Source organism: Podarcis cretensis (assembly GCF_951804945.1).
Source record: "Podarcis cretensis genome assembly, chromosome: 2".
Taxonomy (NCBI): Eukaryota; Metazoa; Chordata; class Lepidosauria; order Squamata; family Lacertidae; genus Podarcis; species Podarcis cretensis.
The window spans coordinates 6438250-6449595 of NC_137171.1; the positions used below are offsets into that span (position 1 = coordinate 6438250).

General features: G+C 40.9%; 3 protein-coding genes across 3 annotated transcripts in view; 1 reads left to right on the forward strand and 2 right to left on the reverse strand.

The window, feature by feature from the left end:
- Window positions 1-6080, reverse strand: part of LOC307210712 (retinol dehydrogenase 16-like) — a 40535-nt gene extending 34455 nt beyond the window's left edge. Inside the window, exon 1 of the mRNA XM_079966857.1 lies at window positions 5934-6080. The gene's annotated coding sequence lies outside the window, so the exon portion shown is untranslated. The remainder of the gene's footprint in view (window positions 1-5933) is intronic.
- The window catches only part of PRIM1 (DNA primase subunit 1), a 151463-nt gene that overhangs the window by 82887 nt on the left and 57230 nt on the right, over window positions 1-11346 (reverse strand). The gene's annotated exons all lie outside the window — the stretch shown is intronic.
- The window catches only part of LOC307210720 (retinol dehydrogenase 7-like), a 149893-nt gene continuing 144652 nt past the window's right edge, over window positions 6106-11346 (forward strand). Inside the window, exon 1 of the mRNA XM_079966877.1 lies at window positions 6106-6205. The gene's annotated coding sequence lies outside the window, so the exon portion shown is untranslated. The remainder of the gene's footprint in view (window positions 6206-11346) is intronic.

Sequence of the window (11346 nt, forward strand, 5' to 3'; positions counted from 1 at the left end):
ATGTGAGAAGTAATAGGGTGACATATAGAGAGCTGTTAACCGAGGTGGAACATCAGGTGAAACTGAAAGATTTTGAAGAGATAAGGGATTTATTAAGGGATTGGTTACAGTTTCACCAATTAAATGATATCTTTAAGACAGTCAAAAACAAAAAGACCTGTGAGAAAACAATTTGAAATTATTGTCGAAAATGTATAAATTGCTCTTGGAATGGTATACAAAAGGTTAAATTTAAATGAAGGTTTAAATGAAGTAATTCACAAAGACCAGGCAGGCTTTCTCCCAGGTAGACATATGTTTGCTAATACAAGGAACATTATTGACATTTTGGAACTTTTGCAAACAGACATAAACACTAAAGCAGTGCTAATTTTCATAGATGCGGAGAAAGCCTTTGATAATATCTCTTGGAAATTTATGAAGGGAAATTTAAAAGAAATGGGAGTGGGTCGGGGTTTTGAGAATGGGATTGATGCAATATATTCAGAACAAAAGGCTAAATTGATAGTAAATAATGTGGTTACAGAAGAGTTTAAAATTGAAAAAGGAACACGACAAGGCTGCCCGATTTCCCCTTTGTTATTTATATCGGTTCTGGAGGTGCTCTTGAATATGATTAGAGGGGACCGGTTGGTGGAAGGGATTCAGGTCGGAGCGAAACAATATAAACTTAAAGCCTTTGCAGATGACCTGGTTCTGACCCTGCAGGAGCCAGAATCTAGTACAATAAGAGTATTACAATTGATTCAAGATTTTGGTCGGGTGGCGGGATTTAAGCTAAATAAACAGAAAACTAAGGTGCTGGGAAAAAATCTGACAGATACAGAGTCGGAACGGTTTCAGAGAGAAACAGAATTAACTGTGGTTAAAAAAGTAAAGTACCTAGGGGTAAATATAACAGCAAAGAATCTGAGTCTATTTAAGGATAACTATGAAAAATGCTGGTCGGAGATTAAGAGAGACTTGGATAGCTGGACAAAATTGAAGCTTTCCTTGTTAGGCCGAATTGCTGCTGTTAAGATGAATGTATTGCCAAGAATGTTGTTTTTGTTTCAAACATTGCAGATTGTGGACAAGACGGAGTGCTTCCGGAAGTGGCAGAGAGATATATCTAAGTTTGTCTGGCAGGACAAAAAGCCCAGAATTAAGTTTAAGATACTAACTGACGCGAAAGAAAGAGGGGGCTTCGCCCTGCCAGACTTAAAGCTGTACTATGAAGCCGCAGCTTTCTGCTGGCTAAAAGACTGGCTACTTCTCGAAGACACTGCTATATTGGACTTGGAAGGTTTCAACAATGCTTTTGGTTGGCATGCATATCTATGGTATGACAAGGTTAAGATCAATAAGGTTTTTAAGAACCATATTGTCAGGAAAGCAGTATTCAATGTCTGGACAAAATACAAAGACTTATTGGAAAACAAAACTCCGAGGTGACTTTCACCTCTGGAAGCTAAGGCCCGAAAAAGACCCAATATGGAGGCCAAATGGCCAAAATATTGGGAAATATTAGAAAAAGACGGAGACAATTGGAAATTGCAGAGTTTGGAGAAAATGAAGGATAAAGTGCGAGACCGGTTACATTACGCTCAGATTAAAGAAGTCTTTAAAAATGATAAAAAGGTAGGGTTCCAGGTGGAGAAATCGAAGTTGGAAACAGAATTGTCAGAGCCAAAGACTAAGGTATTGTCAAGAATGTATAACTTGCTGTTAAAATGGAATACACAAGATGAAATGGTTAAATCGGTTATGATAAAGTGGGCACAGGACATTGGGTATAATATTATGTTTGAGGACTGGGAAAGGTTGTGGACCACTGGGTTGAACTTCACTGCATGTAATACTCTGAAGGAAAATGTAATGAAAATGATATATAGATGGTACATGACCCCAGTTAAACTTGCCAAAATATACCATTTGTCTGATAATAAATGTTGGAAGTGTAAAGAACATGAAGGAACATTCTTTCACCTCTGGTGGACCTGCCCTAAAGTGAAGGCCTTCTGGGAAATGATATATAATGAGCTGAAGAAGGTATTTAGGTATACCTTTACTAAGAAACCAGAGGCCTTCCTTCTGGGTATTGTCGGCCAGAAGGTGTTAAAGAAGGACCGAACATTTTTTATGTATGCAACAACGGCAGCAAGGATACTCATCGCTAAGAATTGGAAAACTCAAGATCTACCCACACTGGAAGAGTGGCAGATGCAGCTGATGGACTATATGCAACCGGCCAAGATGACTGGCAGGATCCGAGACCTGGGAGAAGAGAGGGTGGAGGAGGACTGGGGGAAATTTAAGACTTATTTACAGAAATACTGTAATTTGGTTGAATGCTAAGAAGGATGCTAGATCATAAATAACTGCCTACCATTGAATTAGATTTGATCTTGATGATAAGTGAGAAATAAGGAAAATATAATTTTTTTTTTTTGGAGAATTGTTAGATTTTATCTAAATGAGCGGAGATAAATGTTGTAAACAAGTGGGTAATTTGCTTGAAAAAATTTTTCTGCAACAATGTAAGTGGGAGCGGGAGATGTGAGGGAGTCCAAAGAAGAGACGAAACTATGTTATGATATAAGTAATTTTTATTTATGCATTTGTATTCAAAAATCTTAATAAATATGAAATTAAAAAAACAACAACAAAAGGTTAAATTTGTAATGATACACTGGAAAACAGATTTGAAATTCACAGCATGTTGTACACTGAAAAAAGTTTATATGAAAATCATGTACCGGTGGTATTTGACTCCTAGCAAGTGAGCAAAAATGTATAAAGCAAGTACAAATACCTGCTGGAAAAGTAAAGAAAAAGAAGGTACCTTTTATCATATGTGGTGGTCATGTAAGGTAGAAAAGCTTTCTGGGAAATGATATACAGTGGTACCTTGGGTTACATATGCTTCAGGTTACATACGCTTCAGGTTACCGCTAACCCAGAAATAGTACCTCGGGTTAAGAACTTTGCTTCAGGATGAGAACAGAAATCATGTGGTGGCGACGCGGCAGCAGCAGGAGGCCCCATTAGCTAAAGTGGTGCTTCAGGTTAAGAACAGTTTCAGGTTAAGAATGGACCTCTGGAACGAATTAAGTACGTAATCAGAGGTACCACTGTATAATAAATTGAAAAAAATGTTTAAAATAACTTTTGTAAAAACAAACAAAACCAGAAGCTTTTCTATTAGGAATTGTAGGCACCGAAATTCTAAAGCAGGCATAGGCAAACTTGGCCCTCCAGATATTTTGAGACTACAATTCCCATCATCCCTGACCACTAGTCCTGTTAGCTAGGGATGATGGGAGTTCTAGTCCCAAAACATCTGGAGGGCCGCGTTTCCCATGTCTGCTCTATACCATCTAGATGGATTACGGTCTTCAAGCATAGAGGTTGAAAACGAATTTGATGTTGTTCTGTAATGTACTTTCAGCCAGGCCTTGGTTATAATGAGCCATGTGTTGCTTTCCATCAGATGAACCAGGAAGGGACCATCCCCAGGCGGGCAAAGCGACAAATATTTCTTGGCATCCTTAACTGGGCGAGGGCCAGGCTCACCAGTGGCTGGGAAGAAGATCCCCCCCCCCAGCAAGCTGAGACCCTCAACTCCCATGCCCAGGGTGTGCAGACTGCGACCGGGGCAAACTGGACTGGAATGCCTGCTGTATCATGCACCCATACTCCTAGGCCGACCCCTGGGACTGGCTGGGACTGGGATCCTAGAAGGCTGGAATTGGGAGAACAAGGCACCAGAGGAATCAAAAGCCTCGCTCCCTTCACTCGTGTCAGAAGGACCATGAGCCTCAAAAACAGTAGACAAGGTGGAAGGGCCAGGCTGTCTTGGGTGCTTTAGCTGAGATTCCTGCATTGCAGGGGGTTAAACAAGGTGACCCTTGGTTCCTTTCCAGCTGTATGATTCTATGAATGCCAGAGTCTTTCTTTTCAAAGATTGGGGAGATGCTTAGCAATACAATATATAGACTTTGTAGGAGGTTTGCTTGCAAAGTGCTGTAAGACTGAAGATTTGAGGCTGGAACTTCACATTTTGTAGTACCTGACATAAAGTTGTGAAAGAAGGGGTTGATTTTCAAGGGGAAACCAGTGAGAGGAGAGATAGCGCTTAGATTTCCTCAAATGCTTTCTTTCTCACTGGGGTTCCAGAAATGTGATTGCCCAGAAGTGAGCGTGACAACAGAAACCCCTTCTGAACCAAGGTTAGACACTTCTAGGTGCTGAGGATTTGTACAACTGTACTGCTTAAGAGTCTACTATTTATTTTCAAGAGAAGATGTGGGTATATAACAAAGAGTCTTCTGGCATCCCACCGGAATTAGGTGGCACCTGCCTCCTCTGCTCTGCATTCTTCTTCCTTAGCCTGGCCCATCACATAACAGAAGTTGTCTTAATTTGAAGCTCACCTGGTTTTTGCTGTTTATTTTATTTTATTTTATTTTATTTTTAAAATAATTTTTATTAACTGGCCAATCACATCAAATTAAATCACATCATATAAATTCCGAATTACAAAGCCAAATTTTTAAATTTTGTTGGGGGAACCCATACTTCAAGATCCAAAGGGGAATTCAGATCATCTTCTTATTACTGCGTTAATGTCCAAATCAGTCCCAATCAGTCCAAACAAAGTTCATAATTCTATCCAGTCTTATCTTGGTGTTGCCACATCATATCTTGTTCGTATAATTTCTCTTTTTCCTTTACGATCTCTTCTGTTAGTCTCCTTAAGCCGATAGCAAGTGTAATAATCCTGTGTGGATTTCCCGTTCCTCCACTAAGTCCAGATGGTTTCCATATATCTCCTTCGTAGATAACATCACTTTATCCATCGTAAATTTTGGCATTTGTCGCTCTTAAGTCCCACCGAGGAGTTGATTCACGATATGTAAACAACTCTATTTCTCTCTTTCTCCTCCCAGACCCAAGAGCTCCCACAATGCCTCACAAAATGGCGAACGGCATTTTTTCCTGACCGCGTCACTCCAAAACTCTTAGCTTTCCAGCTTCATCTTGAAACATTGCTTTGGATCGAAAGTTTATCTCCACACAGCCTTAAATCCACAGCTTAAGTCCTTGATTTCTGACTCATTAGGGGAGGGGGATTCTTGTTAAATCACATAAAAAGGTAGAGGCAGGTTTTCCCCCCTCCCCCCTCAGTCATTACCGTATCTTGACGTTCTTCTCGTATTTTATTGTTGTCTTGTTATCAGAGATCTCTTCTGTCAGCAGTATTTACTCCCCTTTTTCATTGATGTATGTGCAATTAATCATGTCCAAATTATTTCTTTTAAAGATCATTGCAACCAGCGGCGCGAATCGGGGACGGCGTCGAGGAGTGCCGAAAATCCCACAGGAGGGCTTTGTGCCTAGTGCCCCCACCCCCACAAATTTGGGGGTGGTATAGGGCACAGCAGGCAAGGGCCGTCCCCCCCCATAATCCTGGGGGGGTTAAGGAGGCTAATTACCCCCATCATAGCCTCCAAATTACCTCGTGTGGGTTGGAGAGATGTTATTGTCAGCCATCTTCCGATGCGCCACCTAGTGGCCCCCCTGGTTTTTGCTGTTTAATGGAGTGTGATTGTTTTTGTTTTATATTTCCATGGATCTACTGATGACAGTGTTGCAGGCTACACAAATCCAGAGTTCTTGAATGTTAATAGTGTGTGCATAACCTAGCAATGGAGAACCAAACCAGGCTATTGTAAAACTTTCTTCAATTACTGATGTGTGTGATAAGAGTAATATTCTAACACATTCACAACTCTAAACTAAAAGGTCCCTTTTGCTATAAGAACTGAATCAGGAATTGCCTCTTATGGGTGTGATGGGTGGAATACAGCTATATCTGCGAAGGACCGCAGACGAATAAGCAGAAATGGAATTTTTTTGTTTGCACGTTTGCACCAAGGCAAAATAAATACCTTTCAGGCCTGTAGTCCAAATCGAAGGCTGCATCCTTGGGAGTGTGGGCAACTAGTTGGAGCTTAGCTCCTCAAATTGCCCTTGTCATCTTTTCTGTCTAAACCCGTCTCTTAAACACCCCCCCTCCAATGCATGTGAAAGGTAGGCTTTGGGGATGTGAGGTAATTCTGTTCTGGGAGAAAGTACATGCTGAGACACTGTGAAAATAGCTGGTTCTGCTGTCTTAGACAATGATACTTCCTGAAAAATGTAAGGAAAGGCTGCCAAGCAGGTAAGAAGATACTCTTGTTTTGTATTTGGCTTACTTTGAGGAGCTGCCAAAACATGAAATTGCTAATTGTGAGTTATGGTCAAAATGCCTGAAGCCGTCTTACATCAAGTGAGTGTATTTCACCATGTTTCAGAAAGGCGACTGAGCGTTCTCCAGGGTGTAGCACCCTGCTTGTGGTTAACGCTTAGCTGGAATGAAATATTCAACGCAGCAATAGAGAAATTAAAATAATAATTTATTTGTCAGACAAATAAATATGAGGCACAGTGGTATATGGTTACCAAGCTCTGGCCTGGCCTCCTGCCATTCTGGCCAGCACTTATATTTCCTTAATCCAGCCCCCTTGCTCCTGCTGTGGCTGCCTCTGTCCAATCAGCCTGGTTGAAATTCCTATTGGCTGTTTGCTAGAACCAATCACAAAAGATACACCCATTTCCTCTTGTCCTTTTATGGGAAACAAAAAGCTATATATTCTTCTATCTATAAATGACAAATAAGTAGTAATATATCTTACATGTGTCTCAACAAGGAACCTTAATTACCAGCTCACCTCGCCCTATTGCCCTCCAAAACAGATGGTTAATCTTAAATTTTTATCTTAAACAGATGTCAAGGATCATCATTGAAAGATCTCCTTCCTTGAAGGTCTTTAAAACAAAGGCCTGACAACCATATGTGCTCTAATGATGTTTCCTGCTTGGCAAGGGGGGCTGGGCTGGTGGCTGATGGCCCCTGTGATCTCTTCCAACTATATGCATAAGGATTTAACATTTCTTAGCTTCTAATTCCTTTGCATAATTACACTTAAGCCAATATATTTAATACATAACATAAATAACCTTTTAAAAGGAAAAGAAATCTTAAAAGGATCTCAGTTTAAGAAAGAAACAACTTTAGAAAAAGACTTCCCAAAATATTCTCTTCCTTTCTGCCAGCTAGATGCTTTTCCATTGCTCTTGACCTTTGAACCTTTGGAAAATATGGCTCAAGTTTAATGGGAGGCACATGGTTTTATTTTACTATTTACCCACTCTTAATTATGTTTATCTCTTTTTTTATCTTCTGTAATACGTAGGGTCAGTGTAACCTTGGCTGTCAGCCTGTAATTCCCTTTTTACGACTTTGAGAATTGTTTTCTGCTATAAATCAGGGGGCCCCCCTTGTCTAGGAGGAAAAACATTTTGCCAAGGTTCTTAGGCAGCTGCTCTTCTGCCTGGCATGAACATTTGAAAATCTTTAAGCTCATTTTAAGATACAGGCCCTGATCAAAATATAAGCTTGATAAAAATGCAGGCTTATGATTAGATGCCTCAAGGGTGCTTTTTATGGTTGCCAAATCCCAAGCTCCAAAGGAACCACAGGCTGCTCTACCTGTCAGGTGTAACTTCACAGATAAGAATTAATGAGCAGTTGGTAAGATTTATAAGCCTTTTATTACAGCATCATGTTGCAAGCACAAATACAGAGCTCTTCGCAAGGAGGCAGTTGCCTAGTCGTGAAGGCCGCTCCCCGAAAGGCCCTTTCCACCTGGCCTAGGGGGTGAGGCCCACACTCACCAGCCCCACTGAAGAGGCGCCAGCTGAGACTGGAGGGACGTTGCTATGCCTGACAACAAACCCTAACTATTAGATTCTTTTGCCCCATCTTTTTGTGCCTGCTAAACAGTCGTGTCATGCTTATGATAATATTTTATTCTTTTGTTAATTATTCTGGTTTAAATGTGCATTTTATATTTGACTTGACTTAGCAATGTTTTTTGTAGGTTTTTTTTTGAAATATTTAATATTTTTTTGTTATTTTTGTGTTAAATATGTATTCTGTAGTTGACCTCCTTTGCAATGTTTTATTTGAAAATTTTAAGATAATATTTTAGCTTTCTGTTAATTATGTTGCTTGGACTGTATATTTGACTTTCTTCAGAAATGTTTGATTCTGGATTATTTTATTGATGTTTTAATAAACCGCTTTGAGATTTTTCTTAAAAATATAAAGTGGTATACAAATGTAATCATCATTTGGACCTCCAAGTCCGAAGGGAGGGGGGGTCCTCCATGCTCTCAAGTGATGTCTCAACTAACTTCCCCTTCCCTGCCTGAGTTCAGGAAACCTGAAGTCCACAGTGGGCATGCATGTAAGCATTGATTTACCTGTGAGCAAGGCCAATTTTTTTTTTGGGGGGGGGGACCAGTTTTCTGATATACCAGACTTGGTGTTCAATTTCTTTTTCCACTTGGCCCCACCCATTGCAAGCCACCTAAATTACATAATTGCCTATGTGATTGATTTGTATTTGAGTTGGTATTGTAATTTGGTATTGATATACCGGTAATAAGGCTTATATTGGATATTTTTAAATGAAAATTAATAATATTTTTTTTAAAAAAAAAATCTGAGTGGAAAAGATTCTGGGATGAGAGATTCTGGGTCATTTTTGCCAGTTCTACATAGTTCTTAAACTTCTCTTGCCATTGTTCTTTAGTTGGTATTTCTCCAGTCTTCCAATTTTGTGCAATCAACATTCTTGCTGCTGTAGTGGCATACATAAATAAAGTCCTCACTTCCTTTGGTATGTCTTGACCTAAAATACCTAACAAAAAGGCTTCTGGTTTTTTTACAAAAGTTATTTTCAACATTTTTTTTCAATTCATTATATATCATTTCCCAGTAGGATTTTACCTTTTTGCAATCCCACCACATATGATAAAACGTACCTTTTGTTTCACATCTCTAACACTCTTTCTTTTCATTTTTATACATTTTTGCAAATTTAACCTGTGATAAATACCATCTATACATCATTTTCATATAATTCTCTCTCAATAATATGCAATCTGTAAATTTCAAATTTACTTTCCACAATTTTATCCAGTCCTGAAATTGTATATTATGTCCTACATCTTGCGCCCATTTGATCATTGCTGATTTTACTTCTTCATCTTTGGTCTCCCTGGAGGAGACTCTTGAGAGTCCCATGGACTGCAAGAAGATCAAACCTATCCATTCTTAAGGAAATCAGCCCTGAGTGCTCACTGGAAAGACAGATCCTGAAGCTGGGGCTCCAATACTTTGGCCACCTCATGAGAAGAGAAGACTCCCTGGAAAAGACCCTGATGTTGGGAAAGATGGAGAGCACAAGGAGAAGGGGACGACAGAGGACGAGATGGCTGGACAGTGTTCTCGAAGCTACCAACATGAGTTTGACCAAACTGCAGGAGGTAGTGGAAGACAGGAGTGCCTGGCATGCTCTGGTCCAGGGGGTCACGAAGAGTCAGACACGACTGAACAACATCTCCTTTTTACATGTAGATGCACAATTAATCTCATGCATTTTATATATAGAGGGGACAGGGGAGATGAGTTCATTTAATCCACATTCCTTTCTGAACAACATTAGTGAAGGGAAAGGATTCTACCATTTGGTAGTATTTATAATTCCTTTGTCATTAAGGAAACCCTGATATAGGGTTGATACTGCCAGTTATGCTTGAATCCATGATTCTCCTGGACAGTTCAGGGATAGACTTTATTTTTAGAAAATGGAAGAAACTATTTGTGCCCAACATGCTTAATGCATGCACGGTGGTACCTCGGGTTAAGTTGCAGAGATCAGAAAACAAGATAATAATCTGAAATATACACCAGAGGCATTACTTCATGGCTAACTTTTATTATGAATTATTCTAATTAGAGAACCCCTTTTGGACTGTTTGTGTGAAAAGGAAAAGGAATGAATTTGAGACATTTGTGTATGAAGATTGGGAAAACATTACTTAACAGAAAGCAGAACAGTTGGATATCACCCTAGCAGGAATGTTCTGAATTTCTTTTATGTAAATGACAGACAGAAAATCAGAAATCCCCTTTTCTTCTCCTTTTCTTTGTTTCTCCCCCTTTCTTTCCCCCCCCATTGGTGTCCTCTGCTGTGGGTCATTACTGGGGTCCAAGGATTAGACACACATAGTTGGTGGAAGGACCTTGAGTGAGAGACAGGGATCTGGCCTGCCAGGGTCCTGAACCCGGCCCGCCCAGCCATTGCAGAACCCGCCGCTGTCTAATGTGGAAAGGGCCAATTCGAGCGCCACAATGAGTCTGATGGGCTTCAGCGCTGACCAGTAGGACGCCTCCTGGGAGGGTCACTCTTGGACTCCTCCTCCTCGCGCTCACCGCCAGTGGTTGTGTGCTGCGTTCTGGCGGGTGAGCGATTTTCAGCATTCCCCGCCCCCCAACAATCAAGCGGCCAATCGCCGCTTACAGTCTCGGGTTCGTGCTTCGTTACAGTGGGTGAGCAATTTTTGGCATTGGCTGCTTGATTGTTTTTTTTTGGGGGGGATTCTGAAATTTGCTCACCTACCAGAACGCAACACACAACCACTCGTGCCACAGAATGGGGAATGGGAAGGCCATTGTGGCGTTCATACAGAGCCTCCAGTCATTTCACAGACTATTGACCTGTACACCACTACAGTGGTACCTCGGGTTAAGTACTTAATTCATTCCAGAGGTCTGTTCTTAACCTGAAACTGTTCTTAACCTGAAGCACCACTTTAGCTAATGGGGCCTCCTGCTGCCACTGCGCCACTACAGCATGATTTCTGTTCCCATCCTGAAGTAAAGTTCTTAGCCTGAGGTAATATTTCTGGGTTAGCGGAGTCTGTAACCTGAAGCGTATGTAACCTGAAGCGTATGTAACCCAAGGTACCACTGTAAAGAATTGAATATATGCTAATATCTGATGACTTCCACTAAAGGCATTGTGACAGGTTTGATGCAAAAATGAAGCAGCAATTTCAATTACAGCAACTGAAAGATGAAGGAAGAAAAATATACATGTCTGGTGGGGAGGGTGAGACTGATGGAGTCATTTTAGCTGAGGAAACCAACAAACACAACATTTCCCCACAATATGCAAGTATGTGCTTTAATGCTGATAAGAGCAATGCCCGAAGCAGGTCTATGCAGAAATCTGAAGGGCAAGTCCTCTCACCCTTTCAGTGTGCCAGCGTTGTGAGCAGTGGCGTAGCGTGGGTTGTCAGCACCCGGGGCAAGGCAAGTAATTTGCGCCCCCTAACCCGTGGATTTGCGCCCCCTAACCCATGGATTTGCGCCCCCTAACCCTAACCCCCAGATGTTGCGCCCGGTGC